Source organism: Microcebus murinus, chromosome 27 (assembly GCF_040939455.1).
Source record: "Microcebus murinus isolate Inina chromosome 27, M.murinus_Inina_mat1.0, whole genome shotgun sequence".
Classification (NCBI taxonomy): domain Eukaryota; kingdom Metazoa; phylum Chordata; class Mammalia; order Primates; family Cheirogaleidae; genus Microcebus; species Microcebus murinus.
Genome location: NC_134130.1, coordinates 15014455 through 15034009, shown reverse-complemented (window position 1 = coordinate 15034009; position 19555 = coordinate 15014455). Strand labels below are relative to the sequence as shown.

The 19555-nt window shown below is 42.6% G+C and overlaps 1 protein-coding gene and 1 non-coding gene across 4 annotated transcripts in view; both read right to left on the bottom strand.

The window, feature by feature from the left end:
- The window catches only part of ELOVL6 (ELOVL fatty acid elongase 6), a 105733-nt gene that overhangs the window by 47609 nt on the left and 38569 nt on the right, over positions 1-19555 (bottom strand). The gene's annotated exons all lie outside the window — the stretch shown is intronic.
- LOC142864958 (U6 spliceosomal RNA) lies at positions 9725-9830 on the bottom strand. The gene has a single exon (XR_012915251.1). It is a non-coding gene; the product is annotated as a U6 spliceosomal RNA (small nuclear RNA).

Here is a 19555-nt window from a genome sequence, read left to right as displayed (position 1 = left end):
GAGCTCAGTCTCCTGATGGCGTCACTTAGCTGCCTTGTCAGCTCTAGATTGTGCACTCGGGTCTTCTGTTAAGTGAAATAAGGAAATCTCCATACATAATTAAGATTCTATTTATTGATTTTTTCCATTATTTCCAGCCCAACGCAATCTTAATCAAAACCCTGAATTTCTATTGAAACTTCTTTGAATATAACCAAGTTCTGTTGCCACTGACGGTACGTGGAAACGCGTGGTGGCTTAACAACATGGGTAGAACTAGCAAGCCAAATCCTTCAAATGGAGACATACACATAGTGACATCTGCATATCCTATAAAGACACTGAGCTGCTTGATCTATAACCGTGTCATTACCATAACACAGCAGGAAAACAAAAACAAAAAACCCTCCATACACTTCCTGGGAGTTTTGGCCATACCTATTCTCATTTACTTAAGCTTGATTGGTCAAGTATTAAAAATGACTGAGCCCAGTTTGCAAAAGCAGTACCAACACAGTAGCCCAAGGCAAAGTAACTTCCCCCAAAAATAGAAGGACAAAATGTTCTGTGAATGTGTAGTGTATGTTTCTTCAGTTTCTTGTTCAGCCAATGAGGAAAGGGCATTGCCTTTACCATTAATCACTTCTCAATAAACGTGAGATCCTGTTGAGCATCCCCCAAAAAATGTTCTATGAACAATTTTAGGCAAATTGAAGTAAAGAAATTTTGAGTCTGCCACCGTCCGTGTGGCCAGGGGTTGGATGGTTCACTTAAGCAAGCACATCATGTAGGTCAAAGGCTGCAATGGCTACATGCCGATTCTGGAGCTCTCCCTGTCGGGCAGGCTCTGAGATTTTCAGACTAGTTTATATGCGTGTGACCATTAATCATTTTGGGATATCAAAGGCAGCAAATTTATATCTCTGCATGGGTGTGTATTTAGGCATTTAAAAGTATATAAATATAGGTAAGTACACATTTCTGTTCAAGGAGACAGTATGCAAATTTAGCACATATAAAGATTATTAGAGACTTCTCTCTTACTCCTATGTACAAGCTCTGGCTGTACTGTTTTGTTTTGGGGGGGTTCTGTTTGACTATAACAGAATTATTTTATAGTTAAAGAAGCCTCCTAAATCACTAATGCTTGTCTACACCTTGCGCATTGAGTTGAAAATACTGAAGCACTTGTGAAATATCTGCCACAATGCTCCGATCCCTGCAACCCACCCATTGCTTCAAACTATGATTCTAATTTACATTGAGGGAAACTGAGTTCTGAAGAGACGACACACCATTTTCAATGGCAGGAGTCACGGAAAGAGCTAGAAGAATTTGGGATGCTTAAATCTAGAGTTGTGGGGATTATTTTTTTAATCTGAACTATTCAAATTGTTTGTTTAATATTGATCAAAATTGCCTACAAAAATTCACCCCAGTTCACTTTACGAGAAGCAATCTTTTTCTCTTGAAAACTAAAGTGACTTGTTTTTTTAATAAATGAGTTATCAGCAACAAATCCAAGTTCATACAGTGTATGTGAATTAAAAATATCATCAAGGGCTTCAGCTGATTTACTTATTTATTCACATTTATTGAATATCTATAATAACCATAAAAAGTACTGGTTTAAAAAAAAAAACACAGAAATTGGGATTCTTTAGGTCCTATGGGGGAGAGAAGAGCCCAAGAGTATGCATATCAAGAGCCAAATGGTTCTGCCGCCCCAAGAGGACCTGGGCACCCCACTTTGAGAAGCGCTGCTCTATCCCCTTCCAGAAGCTGGCGGCCACACATCTCCAACTGTGTACAGTCCAGCGAGGGAAACAAGTGCACTGACGTGCACAGTGCACTCTGAAAACTCAGAGAGGTATAAACAGGACAGGAGAAGAACATACAGAAAGAGAAGGGTGAAAATTATGCAGAAATGACCGCTTTTAAAGAAATAGCCAGGCCGGGCGCTGTGGCTCACGCCTGTAATCCTAGCTCTTGGGAGGCCGAGGCGGGCGGATTGCTCGAGGTCAGGAGTTCAAAACCAGCCTGAGCAAGAGCGAGACCCCGTCTCTACTATAAATAGGAAGAAATTAATTGGCCAACTGATATATATATATAAAAATTAGCCGGGCATGGTGGTGCATGCCTGTAGTCCCAGCTACTCGGGAGGCTGAGGCAGGAGGATCGCTTGAGCCCAGGAGTTTGAGGTTGCTGTGAGCTAGGCTGACGCCATGGCACTCACTCTAGCCTGGGCAACAAAGCGAGACTCTGTCTCAAAAAAAAAAAAAAAAAAAAGAAAAGAAAAGAAAAGAAACAGCCAGAGAAGAGCAGGTGAAGAGCGCTTCCGCGGGAGGGAGCGTGGGCGCAGCCCCTCAGGGGTGTGGCTCAGTTTGAACGACCTGAACACCTGCTTCTTTCTAGGAGGTTGGAGAATGAAGATGAGTATCTTGAATGGCTTTTATGCCCAAATGGGCCTAGTTTTAACTAGGCACAGGAGGGTTTCAAGTGAAGGAGGAGGGGCACAGTTAGATTAAATGGTAGACTAGGCAGCAGCAAGGCGGAGGGAGCCAGCTTACCGCCACTCTCCTGGAGAGAAGACACCGGTGACGGTGGAGGCAGAGAGGAGAGTGGCTCTGCAAGATGGTAACCCCAAACACAGCAATCATTTCCTGTGTCTATTGCAATAAATTCAACAGAGAGGTCTTGGCAACTGATTTAACGTGGGGAGAGAGGAAAAAGATGAGTGGTGATTCTTGGAGAGTTGGTGTTAGTTTGGTGGGTGGAGTGTAAAAGAGTGTCGCGTTAGTATTTACGAGTAGAAACAGTTAATAGGGCTGTAGGACTTAGAGATATCAGGGCTAAAGATATCCGTTTGGATGTCATCATCCGAGGGGGGCCGTTGGCAGCTGACGCCATGGACGGGAATGAGGTCATCCAAGGGGAGGACTCAGCAGATCGCGGTGGAGCCTAATCTGGGCCGAGGGGTAGGGGCGAGCATCACCGTTTAAGGGGAAGGTGGGAAAGAAACAAGCAGAGAAGATTGAACAGACACAGCCAAAAGGTAAGAAGAAAACCAAGGAGTATTACGACCAAGGTTATGGACCAAAGAGGAGGTCAAGTGTCACAGAGCAAATCAAGGTAGATAAGAACTGATGAGGGGAGTGTTCTGTGGTGACCCACCGGGCCTAAAGAGGGCCTAATCAGTCTGTGAATGGCTCATTCATTTCTTTGACAAATATTTACTGACATCCCTGGGCGCCAGGTGTCGTGCAAATAGACCTCAGTCAGCAGGGACAGCCTTGTCCTATTTTGCAAGGCGAACGCTATGTGAAAAATGCAAACTACAGCTTATTTACAAAGTGGCATTGCACTTGGGCACCAGGGCAAGAGGTGGTGTGACATGCTCTGGGAAGATGAGGCTACCCAAAGGGCAGGGAAGAAAAGGCACGGGCCTCCCACCCTGCCTAACAGTTAACTCCCAGGGCCGTTTAGAGTGAAGTTCTAGGCTCCACAAGTCTTCGTTTCCCAGTACACTCCCTTTCAGTATTAAAAGAAGAAAATTAAGATAGGAAAGGAAAAGTTAAATTCGACAAATTGAACTATTAATAGTTCAATTTGGAACTATTGGAAAAGTTCATCTCATAGTTACTTAGCCAAGCATTGATTCAATGTCTATTTCCTAAAACTACCCTAAAAATGTAACCTCTAAATATCCAAAATGACAATTTCTAGAAGGCCTGTTTGTCTACCCTTAGAAAAACAAAATTAATAATAATATCCATAGCACTTTCACAGTCTAGGCCCTGTGATGATTTTCATTTATCCATTTATTTATTCAACAAAGATTTACAGAGTTCTTGCTAAGCCTTCAGCTCATGAAGCCTACATTCTAACAGGAGACAGAAATAGACATAATACCCTGAGGATCTATAACAATGTGATAATGATATAGGTTGTGCACAAAAGAAAACAGAGCAAGTAGACCAGGAAGGAAAAGGCTTTGTTAGGTATGGTTGCCTCATATATGGAGTAAAAATATGTGAACATGGAAGAATAAGATTGGTCATAAGAAATTATTATTATTATTGTTATTGAGATGGGGTATCACTCTGTTGCCTGGGCTGGATTGAGGTGGCATCACCACAGCTCACTGCAGCCTCAAACTCCTGGGCCAAGGCCATTTTCCTGCCTGCGCCTCCCACCGCGTGCTAAGATTACAGGCGTGAGCCTCCATGTCCAGTCAAGAAATTATTATTATTCTTTAATTACGCTAAGTCAGCGTGGCGGGCTATTTCAGGCTGGAAGGAATCAAGGCCTCTGCGGGCCCGTGTCTCGAGGCTGGACAGAGAAGGGTGGAGACTGGGGCACAGACATTCCAAAATGAAGGAACCACATGGAGCAAGGGCTGGAGAACGCCCGGAGAAGGAAGGCTGTTCCAGTTTGGCAGACGTGTTCCACGTTTGGAAGTGCTGATGAGGGAAATAAGGTGGAAGACATGATTTGAGCCAGAACAGCGAAGAGCCGTCACTAATCGAGCTGGAAGACAGAACCTAGGCTATTCCTTTATCCTGTGGATGAACGACTGGCTGAAGATGAGAGCAGCACCCCACGGCTAGCAAGGACGTCATTAACAATAATCTGAGGATGCCTAATGATGAGGTTTCTTAAACTAGCACCAGCGCCGGCGTTGCTTGGGACTGTTCAGGCACTGCATTGAGCACTCGACACTGATTCCTCCTTTCATCTTCACACAGCTCCACTAGGTGTGCGCGCCATCCGCATTTACGCATGAGGACACGCAGCACACAGAGGGTTAAATAACTTGTGACATTTATGCAACTGGTAGGTAGTGGAGTTCTGGGTTCAAACTGGCCTCTGTATGACTCCTAAGCCAAGGCCAGCAACTTGGAGGGCAGAAATTATGATTTAATTGGCAAATGTGAGAAGGGGTCAGAAATGAAGTTCAATAATGACACACATAGGTGGCAGGGCAGTCGCCTAGGGAAGAAAGGCAGACACCAAAACTGATACAATGGGTAAGCTCAAGGGGCAGGTAAAGGGCTTGGTGGGGAAGAAGCCGACCAGCAGAGGGACTGCATGTTCATAAGCTGCAATGAACCTGTCCAGAAAACGTAGTTCTACACATTCTCGTTTCTCTGTTATGGTGTTTCTTAGGTTTCTAGACATTTAAAATTCTCTAAGTGTTATTTTGGTCTCAGTTTTCAAGAAAACTTTCTCAAGTTCCCGTTTCACTGATAGTTCTGAGTAAAATCCTTACAACTATAGGCTTGTCTTTAATAAAATGTTCATAATATTGACTTATTTAAAACTTCAGAAATGTATAAGTAGTAACACAGGATGATAAAGAAAGCATGTTCCCTCTCACCAAAGCTGGGGTTGATCATGGATTCAACTGACTGACAGATACGGGCATGTAAATTAGGAGCGATCAGCACCTCCTGATAAACTGAATTAAAGACTAGAGACTAGTGTCCCCATCAGTGTATGAATATTCTCCTTACCCAGAATAACGAGTTTTGTGGGATCTGCCAGCTGTCCCTAACTATACCAGTGACCGCACTGAACACTGTTTTACCCTCTGAAGAGCCGGCTCTCCTTGTTTCGCATTGGTGTTGGGTTTCTTTTTTTTTTTTTTAAACAGAGCCCCGCTTCATTGCCCAGGCTAGAGTGAGCGCCGTGGCGTCAGCCTAGCTCACAGCAACCTCAAACTCCTGGGCTCAAGCAATCCTCCTGCCTCAGCCTCCCGGGTAGCTGGGACTACAGGCATGCACCACCATGCCCGGCTAATTTTTTCTATATATATTAGTTGGCCAATTAATTTCTTTCTATTTATAGTAGAGATGGGGTGTCACTCTTGCTCAGGCTGGTTTCGAACTCCTGACCTTGAGCAATCCACCTTCCTCGGCCTCCCAGAGTGCTAGGATTGCAGGCGTGAGCCACCGCGCCCAGCCAGTGTTGGGTTTCTGATGCTCCAGTGTTAAGCTGTGAAGTTGCCGCTCGAGCAGCTAAGGGACAGCCACGCCGTGTCCACGCACATGCTAATAGAAAGCACACCGGGAAGTGAGGAAAGGGTGAGAAAGGTGGAACAGGGAACAACTAGAGATAGGAAGAGAAAACCCCATCACAGCAATATCCAGGTGTCTTCTGGGACTGTCTATAAGGAGCTGGGGGACCCGCATAATCACCCCGCCTTCCCCGGTGACGAGAGGGCCGCGGGTGCCGTGGGCCGCGCCCCGCACACCCCAGCTCGTGCGGACTTGGCAGGGAGGCCGGCAGCTTTGGAGATTTCATGGTCTAGTATCCTATATAGGTCAAGAAATAATAAAAATTTCTTTGGTTTCCTTAGAAGACCTGGGGGGGGGATCAAAAGAACTCTAGATTAGACTTTGGGGTTAATGAGATTAAATGGTAGTTCCTTCCAGTGTTAGAATTCGGGATTCTCTGAGCTGAGCCTGGATTAAGTCCGCCCTGGCTGAGCAGAACCAGCTACCGGCGGGTTCCCTTAGCGACCTTCCACGCCGTGGCTGCGTCCTCGTAAGAAGTCCACCGCGGTGACTAACTTTCCTTGGGGCAAGCTGGAAAGCAGAGGTCAGAGCGGAACAGAAACGGAGCAAACTCCTACAGCCATGGCACCCCGACACACCGGGTCCCGTCTGATCTCGGAAGCCAGGCAGGGCCGGGCCGGGTCAGTACTTGGGAGAAATGGAGCAAACTCATCTCCTACCTGGGAAAAGGCACCATGTCCCCTGTGAAGCATTAGCCCTACCCAAGACTTTATAGGCTATTTTGACTTTACTGCAGACCTCGTTATATCCATGTCAGTTAATTACGCTTCTGGCAGAGCGCGGTGGCCCAAGCCTGCAATCCTAGCACTCTGGGAGGCCGAGGTGGGAGGATCGCTCAAGGTCGGGAGTTTGAAACCAGCCTGAGCAAGAGCGAGACCCTGTCTACTAAAATAGAAAGAAATTAGCCAGACAACTAAAATACAGAAAAAATTAGCCGGGCATGGTGGCACATGCTTGTAGTCCCAGCTACTCGGGAGGCTGAGGCAGGAGGATCGCTTGAGCCCAGGAGTTTAAGGTTGCTGTGAGCGAGGCTGACGCCTTGGCACTCTAGCCCAGGCAACAGAGTGAGACTCTGTCTCAAAAAAAAAAAAAAAAAAAGGTTTACACTTCTATGAAGTCTATGTAAATGAAAAAGATAAAAAAACGAATGGATTTAATAAATTTCTCATATTTATTAATAAAATCTATTGATTTTTTCAACCATATAACAATAACAGTAATGATAGGACCATAAATTTGTCTGGCCCTTTACAAGTCACAAAACATTTTCACTAACATTACATAAATTCCTCGATAACCCACTCTGAGACAGCAACAAATTTTTGGAAAAAACACAATTGGCAATGGGCTTACAGATGCCCCCAAATCCCAGCCAGCTAAGCTTCACGGGCTCCCTCTTTCATCAATTTCAATATAACAAGACTGTGCACATTCATCTGTATTATGCAGGGTTTAATTATAGGTCCTGTATCACCTACATCATTCTTATGAGACACACTTACTGGCTTCTACAGACAAGAAAACTGAGGCTCAAAAAGAGACTTCCTAATAAATGGCTAATAAATAGCAGATCTGGGTTCAAAGGGAGTCCAAGTCCTTCCTCCACCCCACAGCTTCTGCTAAAGTCGTTACAGAAATGCATGGAGCAAATCTCCCACCTGATTGCTTAGGATTCTATCATGAAGAGCAGTGACTCATTTTTGGAATACAACATGCTCTGCAATTTACTACTGACTTAACTACTTCACTAAAGATTTACATGGAACTCTTAATTGGGTAAACCATTGTCTAATAAACACCACACAAATGGCAACCTCTTTCTGTACAGCCTTGTGGTTGTAAAGCCAGCCAGTAATGTTTTGTGGATTGGTGCTAAGAAAGTTCTATATACCTCATAAATTCCACAAATCCTACTGGGTATTTTGTATCTATCTGCCAGACCCTGTGCTGGCCATTGGATACATCGTATCTGACCAGTACAAGATTTACAGACCTTGTTCTACTGAATAAGGGTAGCTATGATCTGAATAATTGTGCTGCAATTAAAAAAACCATTGCAGATTCAACATCTAAAACTAAAAACATCACTACATCCATAGTACCTAAGCCGAGGACAGTGTTCCATCTTTAATGAAGGTTTGCATTAAGTTAAATTATTACACACAATTATACGTGTTTGTATAGATACATCCATGGACACATCAATATGGATAGGTATCTCTATTATCATAGAAAACAGTTTTGAAAGGATATTAAAATTATAATGTCTTAAGGTTGGAGAGTAAGGCAACTTTCACTTCTTTTTAAATTTAAGGGAAAAGGTGAGATTATGGGTGATTGATATTTTCGTGGCTGTGTATTTCTTAAAGAAAAGAATAAATAACAAAATGAAGAAAATACTTTTCTTCTACAAAAGGCTGGTTTAAAATAAAATTTTAGCTGTTTAAATTTAGGGATTTAAAAAAAAATCAAATCCAAGAATGTTCTCTGAAACTGAGTCCAATACATTTTTATTTGAGTGAGAATTAGATACATTTCTATCTTCTTGGGTCTCTGGTCTGTCAATATTTTTAGTTTTCAAAGATGAAGAGATACATATGCATGTACATAATCATGATGACCTAAGTAACACTCTTCTTATTTAAATTTATTTCCACAGTTTTTGCCTAGTTAAAGAGACAATTTTTTAAAGATCAAGCCTACGAGTTCCCTACAAAATTTTAAAGAAAGGAAAAAAAATAGATTAATATAAATGAAAAAATTTAAAAAATTAATAAAAAAAAGATAATTTTTTTGTTTATACATACATTTTTAGAGAATAAACAAGCACACAAAAAGATTTCCCCTTGCTCTGCTGGACCCGGATTTTTTCTCTCATATTTCCATTCTTTGTGTTTTTTGGGAAGTGGTCTGGAAGCAAAGAAGGGAATTGCTGTATGGCTGACCCTACTCTTCCTAGCCACACTGTTTTGGCTTACAGTTTTTAAGCAGAAATGAGCTTTGTTTGCTTACGGTTCTTTTTAGGAAGTCTACCTGCCTCTGCCCGCCTTTCTCAAAGTCAACTTCAGCTAATCTTTCACTCATCGGGGACCGATCTCTAACACAACTGAAACCATCGCTGAATCTTCCCAGCAAAGAATCTCAAATTTTCCCACGGTTATAAATTGCTTTGTGATCTCTGGTATTTAATGAGCAAACTTTGCCTTTTCCTTTCCCTTCCCTTCCCTTCCCTGCCAGAACACTTTACCTAACCATCCCTCCAACTAGTCACTAAGCACCTTTAGGGACGGCTGCGTCACCTGTTCCCTGGCATTCCCCACTACCTATTCCGCTACCAGGCGGTGACTATCTGCGACCTCATCCCTGATCCCTGCCTCAGTGACTCGGGGGCTTCGTGGGCCGCTGGCTTTCCAGCCCTTTATTGCCCGTGTCAGAGCAGAGATGGAGCTAGGCCTTTTGGTCCTTTTTCTTTACACAAGAAGGTAAAGCCAGGGGCGACTATACTCAGCGTTTACTTCTGCAACTGCAATGACAGGCTGCTTCTTCCTCCTCACTTCCTAAGTTTTTGTGCACTCAAGTACCGGTATCAAACCCTACCAGACTCTACCACTCGTCCTGCTAAAAAATAACAAACGTTGACTCTGAGACCCTGATGCTATAGTTCTTTTTTTTTTTAACGCTTCACGAATTTGCGTGTCATCCTTGTGCCGAGGCTGTGCTAACCTTCTCTGTACCGTTCCCATTTCAGTATCTGTGCTACAAAGCAAGCACTGAGGCCCTAGTTCTTTTCAAGTGTTTGAATGGTTTCCCATCTTCGATTCCAAGTACTTCATCATTGTTAAGTAACCAAGAGATAATATTTTTTATGAATTCTTAAAGTTAGCAGCAGATACCCAAGTTTTAGCAAAATCTGAGTCATATTAAACTTGTCTTTATTGCCCAAGTCACTTCAACAACTATTTGTTAATTGCAACTAAGGGTAAGTTGTTTTTAATGAATACATTAAAATCCTGAGGAAATACTTAAAGATTAACAAAATCTGAATAATATTATATATATATATATATATATTTATTACCCACAAAGATCACCTCTTGGGCACCACAAAAATACTAGTAACCATAGAAACCCCTTCCAGAATGACCATCAGGTATTATATTTGAATGCTTCTTAGGTAAGCTCTTTTATTACTATGTAAATAGATGATATGTGAAGGGCCATTTAACAGCTACTTTCTGAGACTGTGCAACAGTAATATTCCCCTCTGGGCCCCTTGAAGAATGCAAAGCCTTAGGCAAGTACAGCTAGGCAAGTGTTTTGCAGCCTAGCTGCACTGCAGAGCTTACAATTTAGTCTGAATAAACTATTAACCTGAACTATGTTCTGTTATTCCCAATTTATAGGCTATTAAAATACTTATTTTTATGCCCCAGAACTGGTATTAAAATTTCTCATTTACTTATTCGTTTAACTCTTGGTTTTGCAAAAACTTGGTCCATAAGAATTGATTTACCCTAGGCATGAATGACTGTCAGGTCTCATAGCCAGTGCCCTTGTAAGGCATGATTGTCACCTATCCTTGTCCAGTTCCTTATTGTTGGTGCACTATGGTCTCTCTGCAGCTTATCAAATGCCAGTGCCCTTTGTGCTCCATCGCCCAGTGGACTGGCACTCTGACACCAAAAAGGAAACGTGATAAGATTAGAGAAGCACTTGGCTTCTTACTGAATTCCCTCCTCGTGGGTGGGATGGTTCCTTTTTCAATTAAATACCATAAAATTATTGTTTCTGAAATGAGTAGCCGTTCTGTCCAGTAGAAATAGAAATTGGATATTTCTATTTGAAAATTTGATATTCAGAGGTATTTCCTGATTGAATTCCCCAAATCAGTATTACCATTCCAATACTAAGAGTTTTTTTCCTTCTTCATAAAAAAAGTTATCATTTAGTCAAACCAGAAGTAAAAAAGAAGAAAAAAAAAGTTATCACATCCCCAGCGTTACTATTTGTGCTAGGCAAGTGGAGAATGCATTCCTCAAGGGTCTCATGAGAAATGGTGTCACTGTCCCAGGAATTAGCCTCCTCTTGGCAGATGGTCTCACCTCTGGAGAATTTCAGCCCCAGGGAGAAACAGCAAGTTCTTGTATGCAAATAATTTAAACTGCAAATGTTAGATCCATAAATTTCTTGCACATGTATTATGTTTTTTAGAAACTCATCACATTCAAGGTGCTGCCACTTAATTTATCATATTGTAAAACCACTAACCACCCAGATGTACAGCCTAGAAAACAGCCTCGGAGCTGACGTGAACTGGGTGGAGTATAAATGATAAACGATGGTCTGGAACTGGCAGCTCACTCCACTGTTGTTGACGCGCTGATCTTCTGGGCCTGAGTTTAATAGCATGGAACTGGGCTTCAGAAGTATGTACTTTTTGAAATTTTCATTTTTTTAAAAAAATAAAGTCCTCTGTCATGCAGATTTCTTAGTAAAAGTCTACTGCTGACTCTCACTGAGAGAATAACTGATTGACATCCCCATTTCTCTCAATAACTGGAACTTGAAAATGCAGAGACATACCAGTGGACATACCAGTGGACGGCCGATGGCCACACCCACTTCTACCTGCAGCTTGGCCAAATGTCATTTGTTCCCAGGATCTTTGCAGCCCAGCGAACTTCACCCCAGACATCCCGTCCTTCACTAACTCATTAACATCCCAGGGTCAAAGGAAGAAAATTTGCCTCTCCTGTTTAACAAGAACTAACAGGGTTAGTCTTACTCTTACTCCCATTCTAAACAATTTGCAAACATTGCTTGCATTCCCATCTACGCCTGTCTAAACTGTAGAATTACTGCCATTTGATGTAATCAGTCTACCCATTTAGTCTGCCTCAGGAATTTTGGGGAAAACAGTTAAATGAATTAATGTACTAATTAATGTTCATTAATGTACTAATGAACTAGGAAGTTCAGGAAGTTTAAACCTCCAATAGTAAACTCTAACTCTTGCTCTCTTGATAATCAAATCAAGATCTTCCTCCTTTGGGCAGATCATGGCATTTGCTCACTCATACTGGATAAACAAATTAATTACTGACTTCCAGTTAATTCCTTCTGTTACCATTTGGTATCCCTTGGCTGGGAGATTTATTGGCTATGCTACCATTTTTTCCAGTTACCGCCAATCCTATGACATACTTAGCCTTCAATATAACTCATCGTTAAATTGTGGTTTTACCTTTTCAAGAAGTTATTCATTATACCAATGCCAAATCTCCTGAAACTATTGTGACGACTCGTTGATTTTACCCGGCGCAGACACAGACTGGCTCATCCCTTTGCCAAGTTCCAGAGAGCCTTAAATCTACCAAGTACCACGCCGCTCTACCATGTAAGAACTGCAGGCTGGAACACAGCATGCGGTTACATATAATTTCTTAGAAAACCGTGTGAGGAACATCAAACCCCCAATTCCAGGATTTGACGAGGACATATTAAAAAACAAAAACGACCTCATGTGACAGACACTGCCAGCTGTGGCATATCTCATCAATGTCAGCACAAATAAGTAGAAGTGAGATTTCCACACAAACTAGACTCCAGTGCTGTTTTCACACTTATCTTTACCATAAATTTTTTTGTGCATCACTTTGAGATTTTTGTTGCATAATCCAGATCTTTAGGTCAGATTTGTATGTAACTTGGATCCCTGATGAACAGCACACAATAATAACAACAATTCTATAATGGCTTATATATGGCAGTAATAATACACTGTAGTACTACAAGAATAATAATACCACTATACTATAATAAGTTACAGAAACTATTGTGCTCTTTCTTTTAATTCAAACAAACAGGACATAAAAACAAACTCATACAAAAAGTTTAGTTAGGAGAAATTTCAAACGAATATTAAAGCCCGGGCACGGAGGCTCACGCCTGTAATCCTAACACTCTGGGAGGCCGAGGCTGGAGGATCGCTCAAGGTCAGGAGTTCAAAACCAGCCTGAGCAAGAGGGAGATCCCATCTCTACTAAAAATAGAAAGAAATTAATTGGCAAACTCAAAATATATAGAAAAAATTAGCCGGGCATGGTGGTGCATGCCTGTAGTCCCAGCTACTCGGGAGGCTGAGGCAGGAAGATCGCTTGAGCCCAGGAGTTTGAGGTTGCTGTGAGCGAGGCTGACGCCACGGCACTCTAGCCCAGGCAATAGAGTGAGACTCTGTCTCAAAAAAAAAAAAAGAATATTAAAGATTACCACTCACCTAATGTTGCACCAACACTAGACTAATAGGAATGTTATGCTTATTTTGATCTTCTAACCAAATCTATAAGCCTTTTCATTTCAATAATTAATCCGCTACGCCGCTTAGTAATAACTGATGCTGTCATTTGAGCACTGCCTTTCCCATGTTCCATCAGTCCGCTAGCGAGTGACCGCGGCCCGATGCTTTCCCCATACGAAGGCTTTAATTATTTCTACTTCCGTCTCCACCGTAGTCACCTTCCTCTTAGCTGCAGGCTCACCTGGACTTTCCCTTTGGAAACATGGTCACGAGGGGAAACGGAAACACAGACTCCCAAAATCAAACAAAAAAGTTAAGAAGAAAACTTTGACTAGCTGCTAGCTTCAAGATGCTCTTCCAATGAACCGCTTACGCCACGCAGGTGTGTTTACATGCTTGGAAGAAACTAGCTCTCAAATGATTAATTTAATTATTTTATTATACATTGTCCTTATGGGGAGCGTTGAGAGCCCGTCTGTAAGGACAGGATGCCATAAATTGGGTCGCCTGTAAGCTGGGGACTGCCTGTGCTTCTCTAGTTCCATTATTTTTATACCGGCACCCTGGCATCTGAGGATAAGGCAGAAACATGTCATGCTCTGATTTCATATTTTGTATTTATAGAGTAAATGCAAAATAGATTCCAAAGAAAAAAGGTAATTTGCATAGAAATAACCCATCCTAAGAAATACATTCCTTAGGATGGTGACAGCCGGCACTATCCACCAGTGTTACCCAAATAAGAATCCGCATTTCTACATACAGCCTCTTGGGAAAGCATCTACATTTAACAGGATTCCCCAGGCAATCTGGATGCACATGAAAGCTTGAGCTACACTGCATTAGATTTTCCATCAAGAAAATGGTAACAACAGGTACAAAAAATAAATAACTCTCATAAGCAGGGTGGGTGGTCTTGAGAAAAACTTAAGCCAAAGAACTGACATAGCAATTTCAAGGCAAAAATACAAAAATCTGTTGTGGAGAGGCGTTCTCTCTGTCCACAAGTTAGGTGCTAGTGATGCTCGGTCTCTCAGTTTCTCCTGCAGCCGAAATAACCCACAAAACTACGTGGTTCCGGCCGGGCGCGGTGGCTCACGCCTGTAATCCTAGCACTCTGGGAGGCCGAGGCGGGAGGATCGCTCAAGGTCAGGAGTTCAAAACCAGCCTGAGAAAGAGCGAGACCTTGTCTCTACTAAAAATAGAAGGAAATTAATTATAGAAAAAATTAGCCGGGCACGGTGGCGCGTGCCTGCAGAGCGCCACGGCACTCTACCTGGGCAAGAGAACGAGACTCTGCCTCCAAAAAGAACTGTGTAGTTCCCTGCATTTTGATTCCAGTCCGATCAACAATCCTTATGTAGGTATTTTTTACAAGAAATGGAGAGCCACAGGGGCAGTGGATGTTTTGGAGACTGGAAGGCTATCTTCCACTGTAAATCAATACACTCGGCCCAGTGCTTACGGTATATTCACATAATATAGTCCTATGCTGTCACTAAAGTCATATTTGCTTACTTCCATTTCCAGTTTGTGGGTGATGAATATGAACATTTTATACAAATATAATTTTTCCCTAACAGCGTGAGCAGCCACTCGCGAGCTGACGAGCCCCTCAGGGCACGGGTGACCCATGGGGTCCTACCCCCGGAGTCAGCTTGAGCGCTCTTCTCCCCAACTCCGCGCCAGTGCCGATCTGCACAAAGGACCCCACGCGACATAAACCAGGATGGACGCAGTCAGCGTCTTCTGCCTGGGTGTCACACAGGAGCCACCATCACCCATAAAAACACAATTTATAACCAACTCTTTAAACACACTCCCCTTGCTTTGAAGAGTTGAACTCATTCCAAATGGAACAACTGTAATCACTACGGAGAGGGTGTCTGCCAAGAAATACATTGTTAAAGATGGAAATTCCAGCACTTGAAAAGATCTCATCTCAGATGCCAGAATCATCGTGACTGTCGAAACCTTTCTTGTCTTGTCATCAAGCAGCCACCGCTCCCCTGGTCTGGTGCGCGTTCGGGCATAAGCTCCCAGCGGCGTGCCATGCGGGCGTCCTCAGCAGAGGCCGGGCAGGCCGGCGCGCTGAGCCAGCCGGGGGCGCTGCAGGTTGGCACCAGGTGGGCAGGGAGGTCCGGGCAGCCCAGGCAGGCAGAAGCAGGGCAGAGAGAGAGAAACCGTGCAAGGTGATGGAACCAGAGGGCGCGCACAGCCCCTCGCTCACAGGGCTGGCAGGGATAGAGGAGGAAAACCAACCCCAGCCAGTCTCCTGGAGCCAAGGCAAGGACTCGCTCCCAACCCCAACTCCACAAGGTGATACCCCAATACACGGGATGTCCAGGCAGAAGGGACCCTGGCCAGCAGCCCCCTACACAGGGAACTAACAGGAAGGCACATCGAGACCAAGGCCATTCCCAAGCTGAGCAGTACACCATGCAAAGGGCTTTAGATTTAATTCTACAAATGAGGTGAACCAGTCTACTCACATCTAGGTGATTATAAATCAGCACAAGATGAGACAGAAACATACACTCATTGAGAGACAGAATGAAGTATTAGGAATAAAATCGATGTGGATTTGAATTCTATCTGAACCACTTTCTGGCTCTATAATCTTACAAGATTTGTCTGTTTTCCTCATCTGTAAAGTGAGGATAATACTTCACTCCTTGAAACGTTGTGATATTATGAAATAATGAAGGAAAATGTGCTCAACAAAATGCGTAGCATATACATCAAATTCTCTTGCACAGGATGCTAAAACATTTTGAAGTAGCTCCATTTTCCTGTTAAAGAATCTCCCTAAGATTGATATTTACTTGCCTATGTAAAAAAACTCCACTTAGAAATGACTTGTACAGAAAAATGTATATTGTAAGCACCCCAAAATAATAAAGGAATGAATTTATTCTTTTTCAAAGACCGCATCCTATAGATCTTAGAGAGCTTAAATGCCTTCTTAATCAAATCTTAGTTTTAATTTTTTCTTTAAAACATGCACATCATGCATGTAGCCAGAATGAGCAATTAAGTGTTAAAAATGAAAACTGTTTCTTCTTTTCTGCATTATAGACAAGCGTTTTCAAAATAACCTTGAAAATCCATGCAATAAAGCTTGCCCCACAAATCCGTTACACTCAAGTTCGTTCAACATTCTCATGGCTTGAACTGCCAATCTTGAATAGGTAGCAGCGAGAATTAAACTTGTTTTGGATTCTTTGCTTATAGATGGATCTAGATTTGTTTGAGATGGTTCTCAATACAATAAATACTCAAACGTACTGTTAAGTTCCATTTTATTGTTTGTTACTACAATTTTGTCTGGCAAAAGGGAGTCTCAAACTCTATCACACTCTGTCAAAAGCCAAAGATATTTAGAAACATCTGTTTCTAAAACAGATGTTTCTCAAGAATTAAGGATAGTTAAGTAAAATATTTTCAAAAATCTTCCAATTTGTATTTTTAAAACTAAAAATGCTTAAAAATTTAAAAAACAGGATACTTAAAACAATTCTTGACTTATTTAAAACCTCGAACTCCTGGGCTCAAAGGATCCTCCTGCCTCAGCCTCCCAGGTAGCTGGGACTACAGTCATATACCACCATGCCTCGCTAATTTTTAAAATTAAACTTTATTTTAACTTTTAACTTATTAACTGTATTTTTATACCTTTAACTGCATAAATCCAAATAATTAGTAATTTTGAGGTCTTCTAATATAGGTTGATACAGGTTGAGTATCTTCTATCTAAGTGCTTGGGAAGTGTTTTGGATGTCAGACTTTTTCAGATTTTGGAATATGTGCTATACATAATGAGATATCTTATGGATAGGACCCAAGTTTAAACATGAAATTTGGCCAGCTGCGGTGGCTCATGCCTGTAACCCTAGCACTTTGGGAGCAAGGCAGGAGGATCACTAGAGGCCAGGAGTTTGAGACCAGCCTGGGCAACATAGCAACAACCCACCTGTACAAAAAAAAATTAGCCAGATGTGGTGGTGTGCACCTGTATTCCCAGCTACCATGGAAACTGAGGCAACAGAATCTCTTGAGCCTAGGAGTTTGAGATTCGTAGTGAGCTATGATGGGGCCACTGCTGTCCAGCCTAGGTAACAAGAGACCCTATCTCAAAAATTAAATAAATAGGGAGCCAGGGCTCACACTTGTAATCCTAGCACTTCAGGAGGCCAAGGTGGGAGGATTGCTTGAGGTCAGGAGTTTGAGACCGGCCTGAGTAAGAGTGAGACTCTGTCTCTGTAAAAATTAGAAAGACTGGCTGGGGGGGGGGGGTGGCACATGCCTGTGGTCCCAGCTACTCTGAGGGCTGAGGCAGGAGGATGGCTTAAGCCTAGGAGTTCAAGGTTGCAGTGAGCTATGATGATGCCACTGTACTCTAGCCTGGATGACAGAGTGAGACCCTGACTCTAAATAAATAAATAAATAAACAAACAAACATGAAATTCATTATGTTTCATATACGCCTTATACACATAACCCAAAAGCAATTTTTAATAATTTTATACATGAAACAATCTTGACTGCATTGTGACTTTGGCTCATCAGGAGGTCAGGCGTGGGATTTTCCACTTGTGACATCATGTCAGTGCTCAAAACGTTTCAGATTTTGGAGCATTTGTGGGTTTTTTTGTTTTTTCTGGGTTGTTTTTGAGACAGAGTCTCGCTTTGTTGCCCAGGCTAGATAGAGTGAGTGCCGTGGCGTCAGCCTAGCTCACAGCAACCTCAAACTCCTGGGCTCAAGCAATCCTCCTGCCTCAGCCTCCCGAGTAGCTGGGACTACAGGCATGCGCCACCATGCCCGGCTAATTTTTTCTATATATATTAGTTGGCCAATTAATTTCTTTCTATTTATAGTAGAGACAGGGTCTCGCTCTCGCTCAGGCTGGTTTCGAACTCCTGACCTCGAGCAATCCGCCCGCCTCAGCCTCCCAGAGAGCTAGGATTACAGGCGTGAGCCACCGCGCCCGGCCAGATTTTGGAGCATTTCTGATTTCAGATTTTCAGATTAGGGATGTTCAACCTGTACTATTATTATTAATTAGTAGTCAATAAGATCAGTATTTGGGTGTGACCAATAGGATAGGTGCTTAAGTGTGTCAGAAGACTTACGGGTAATTATTTACCAAGAGGCGTCTAACTAATTACAATTAGAGCAATAATAATGTTGAGACTGGAAGTTTTTATCCATTAAGAGACAGCACTCCTGGGCCATAAAGATGTCTAGGAATCAATCTAGTGTCATAAATAAAAGAATGGACTGTGGAATGAGAGATCCTAGATTTAATACCTGCCTCTCACGCTTATTGGCTATACAGTTTTTGGCAAATTACTTAATCTCTTAATTTCTCAGTTTCCTCATCAGTAAAAGGGAGATCATAAAAGTGCCTTGCTGCCTACGAATATCATGAAGATCGGCAAGATACATTTAGTAATCAGTCTATGAATATTAATCTTATTATAGAAGTTGTATTGGTCAACTATAAGTCTTACATGTTATGAGTTAGTCTTAAGGAAGAAAAAAAAGTCATTACCTGAAAATATTAGTATCTTTCAAGTTCTAAACTGGGTGGAAAGCTTAGATGTAAAAGGGAGGTTTATCAAATAACAGTAAGATGAATATTCACATGATAAGTATTTAATTCTAAATAGCTCACTGCTATTGGCTTAGCTCTTGACTGTCCCCCCGAAATATTTTTAAAGCTTAATATTGGTTGGGTTACCCTATAATATTAATAAAAGACATTTATTTTCCTTAAAGACTACCAAGAAGATCGCACCTTCTGTCATCCTAGTCCCTATCATGGACGCTTCCCTTTGCAGAGGACAAACTAAATATACCATCAGACAGCAAGTCGTTGGGAAAACCCCATCTGTCACGCTGGGTCCTCACGAGTTACCAACATTTTCCTGGCGTCATATTTACAGCCGCGATTGTCGCACCATTACTCGCCCAAACATCACCCCTCTAACACTCACTCCGGGGTCTGGGGAAGGACTGTGGAGCCGCGCGTGGGAACGCACGCAGTGCACATGCGGAGGGCCAGCCCGGCCTCCCGGGCAAGGACTCCTGACGCCAGCGCTTCGCACACTGGGATCTGTGAAGCCCACGGAACACCTCGCTGAAAGCACGTTCTGAGTCAGCGCGTCTGGGATGGGCCTGCCCGAGACTCTGCGC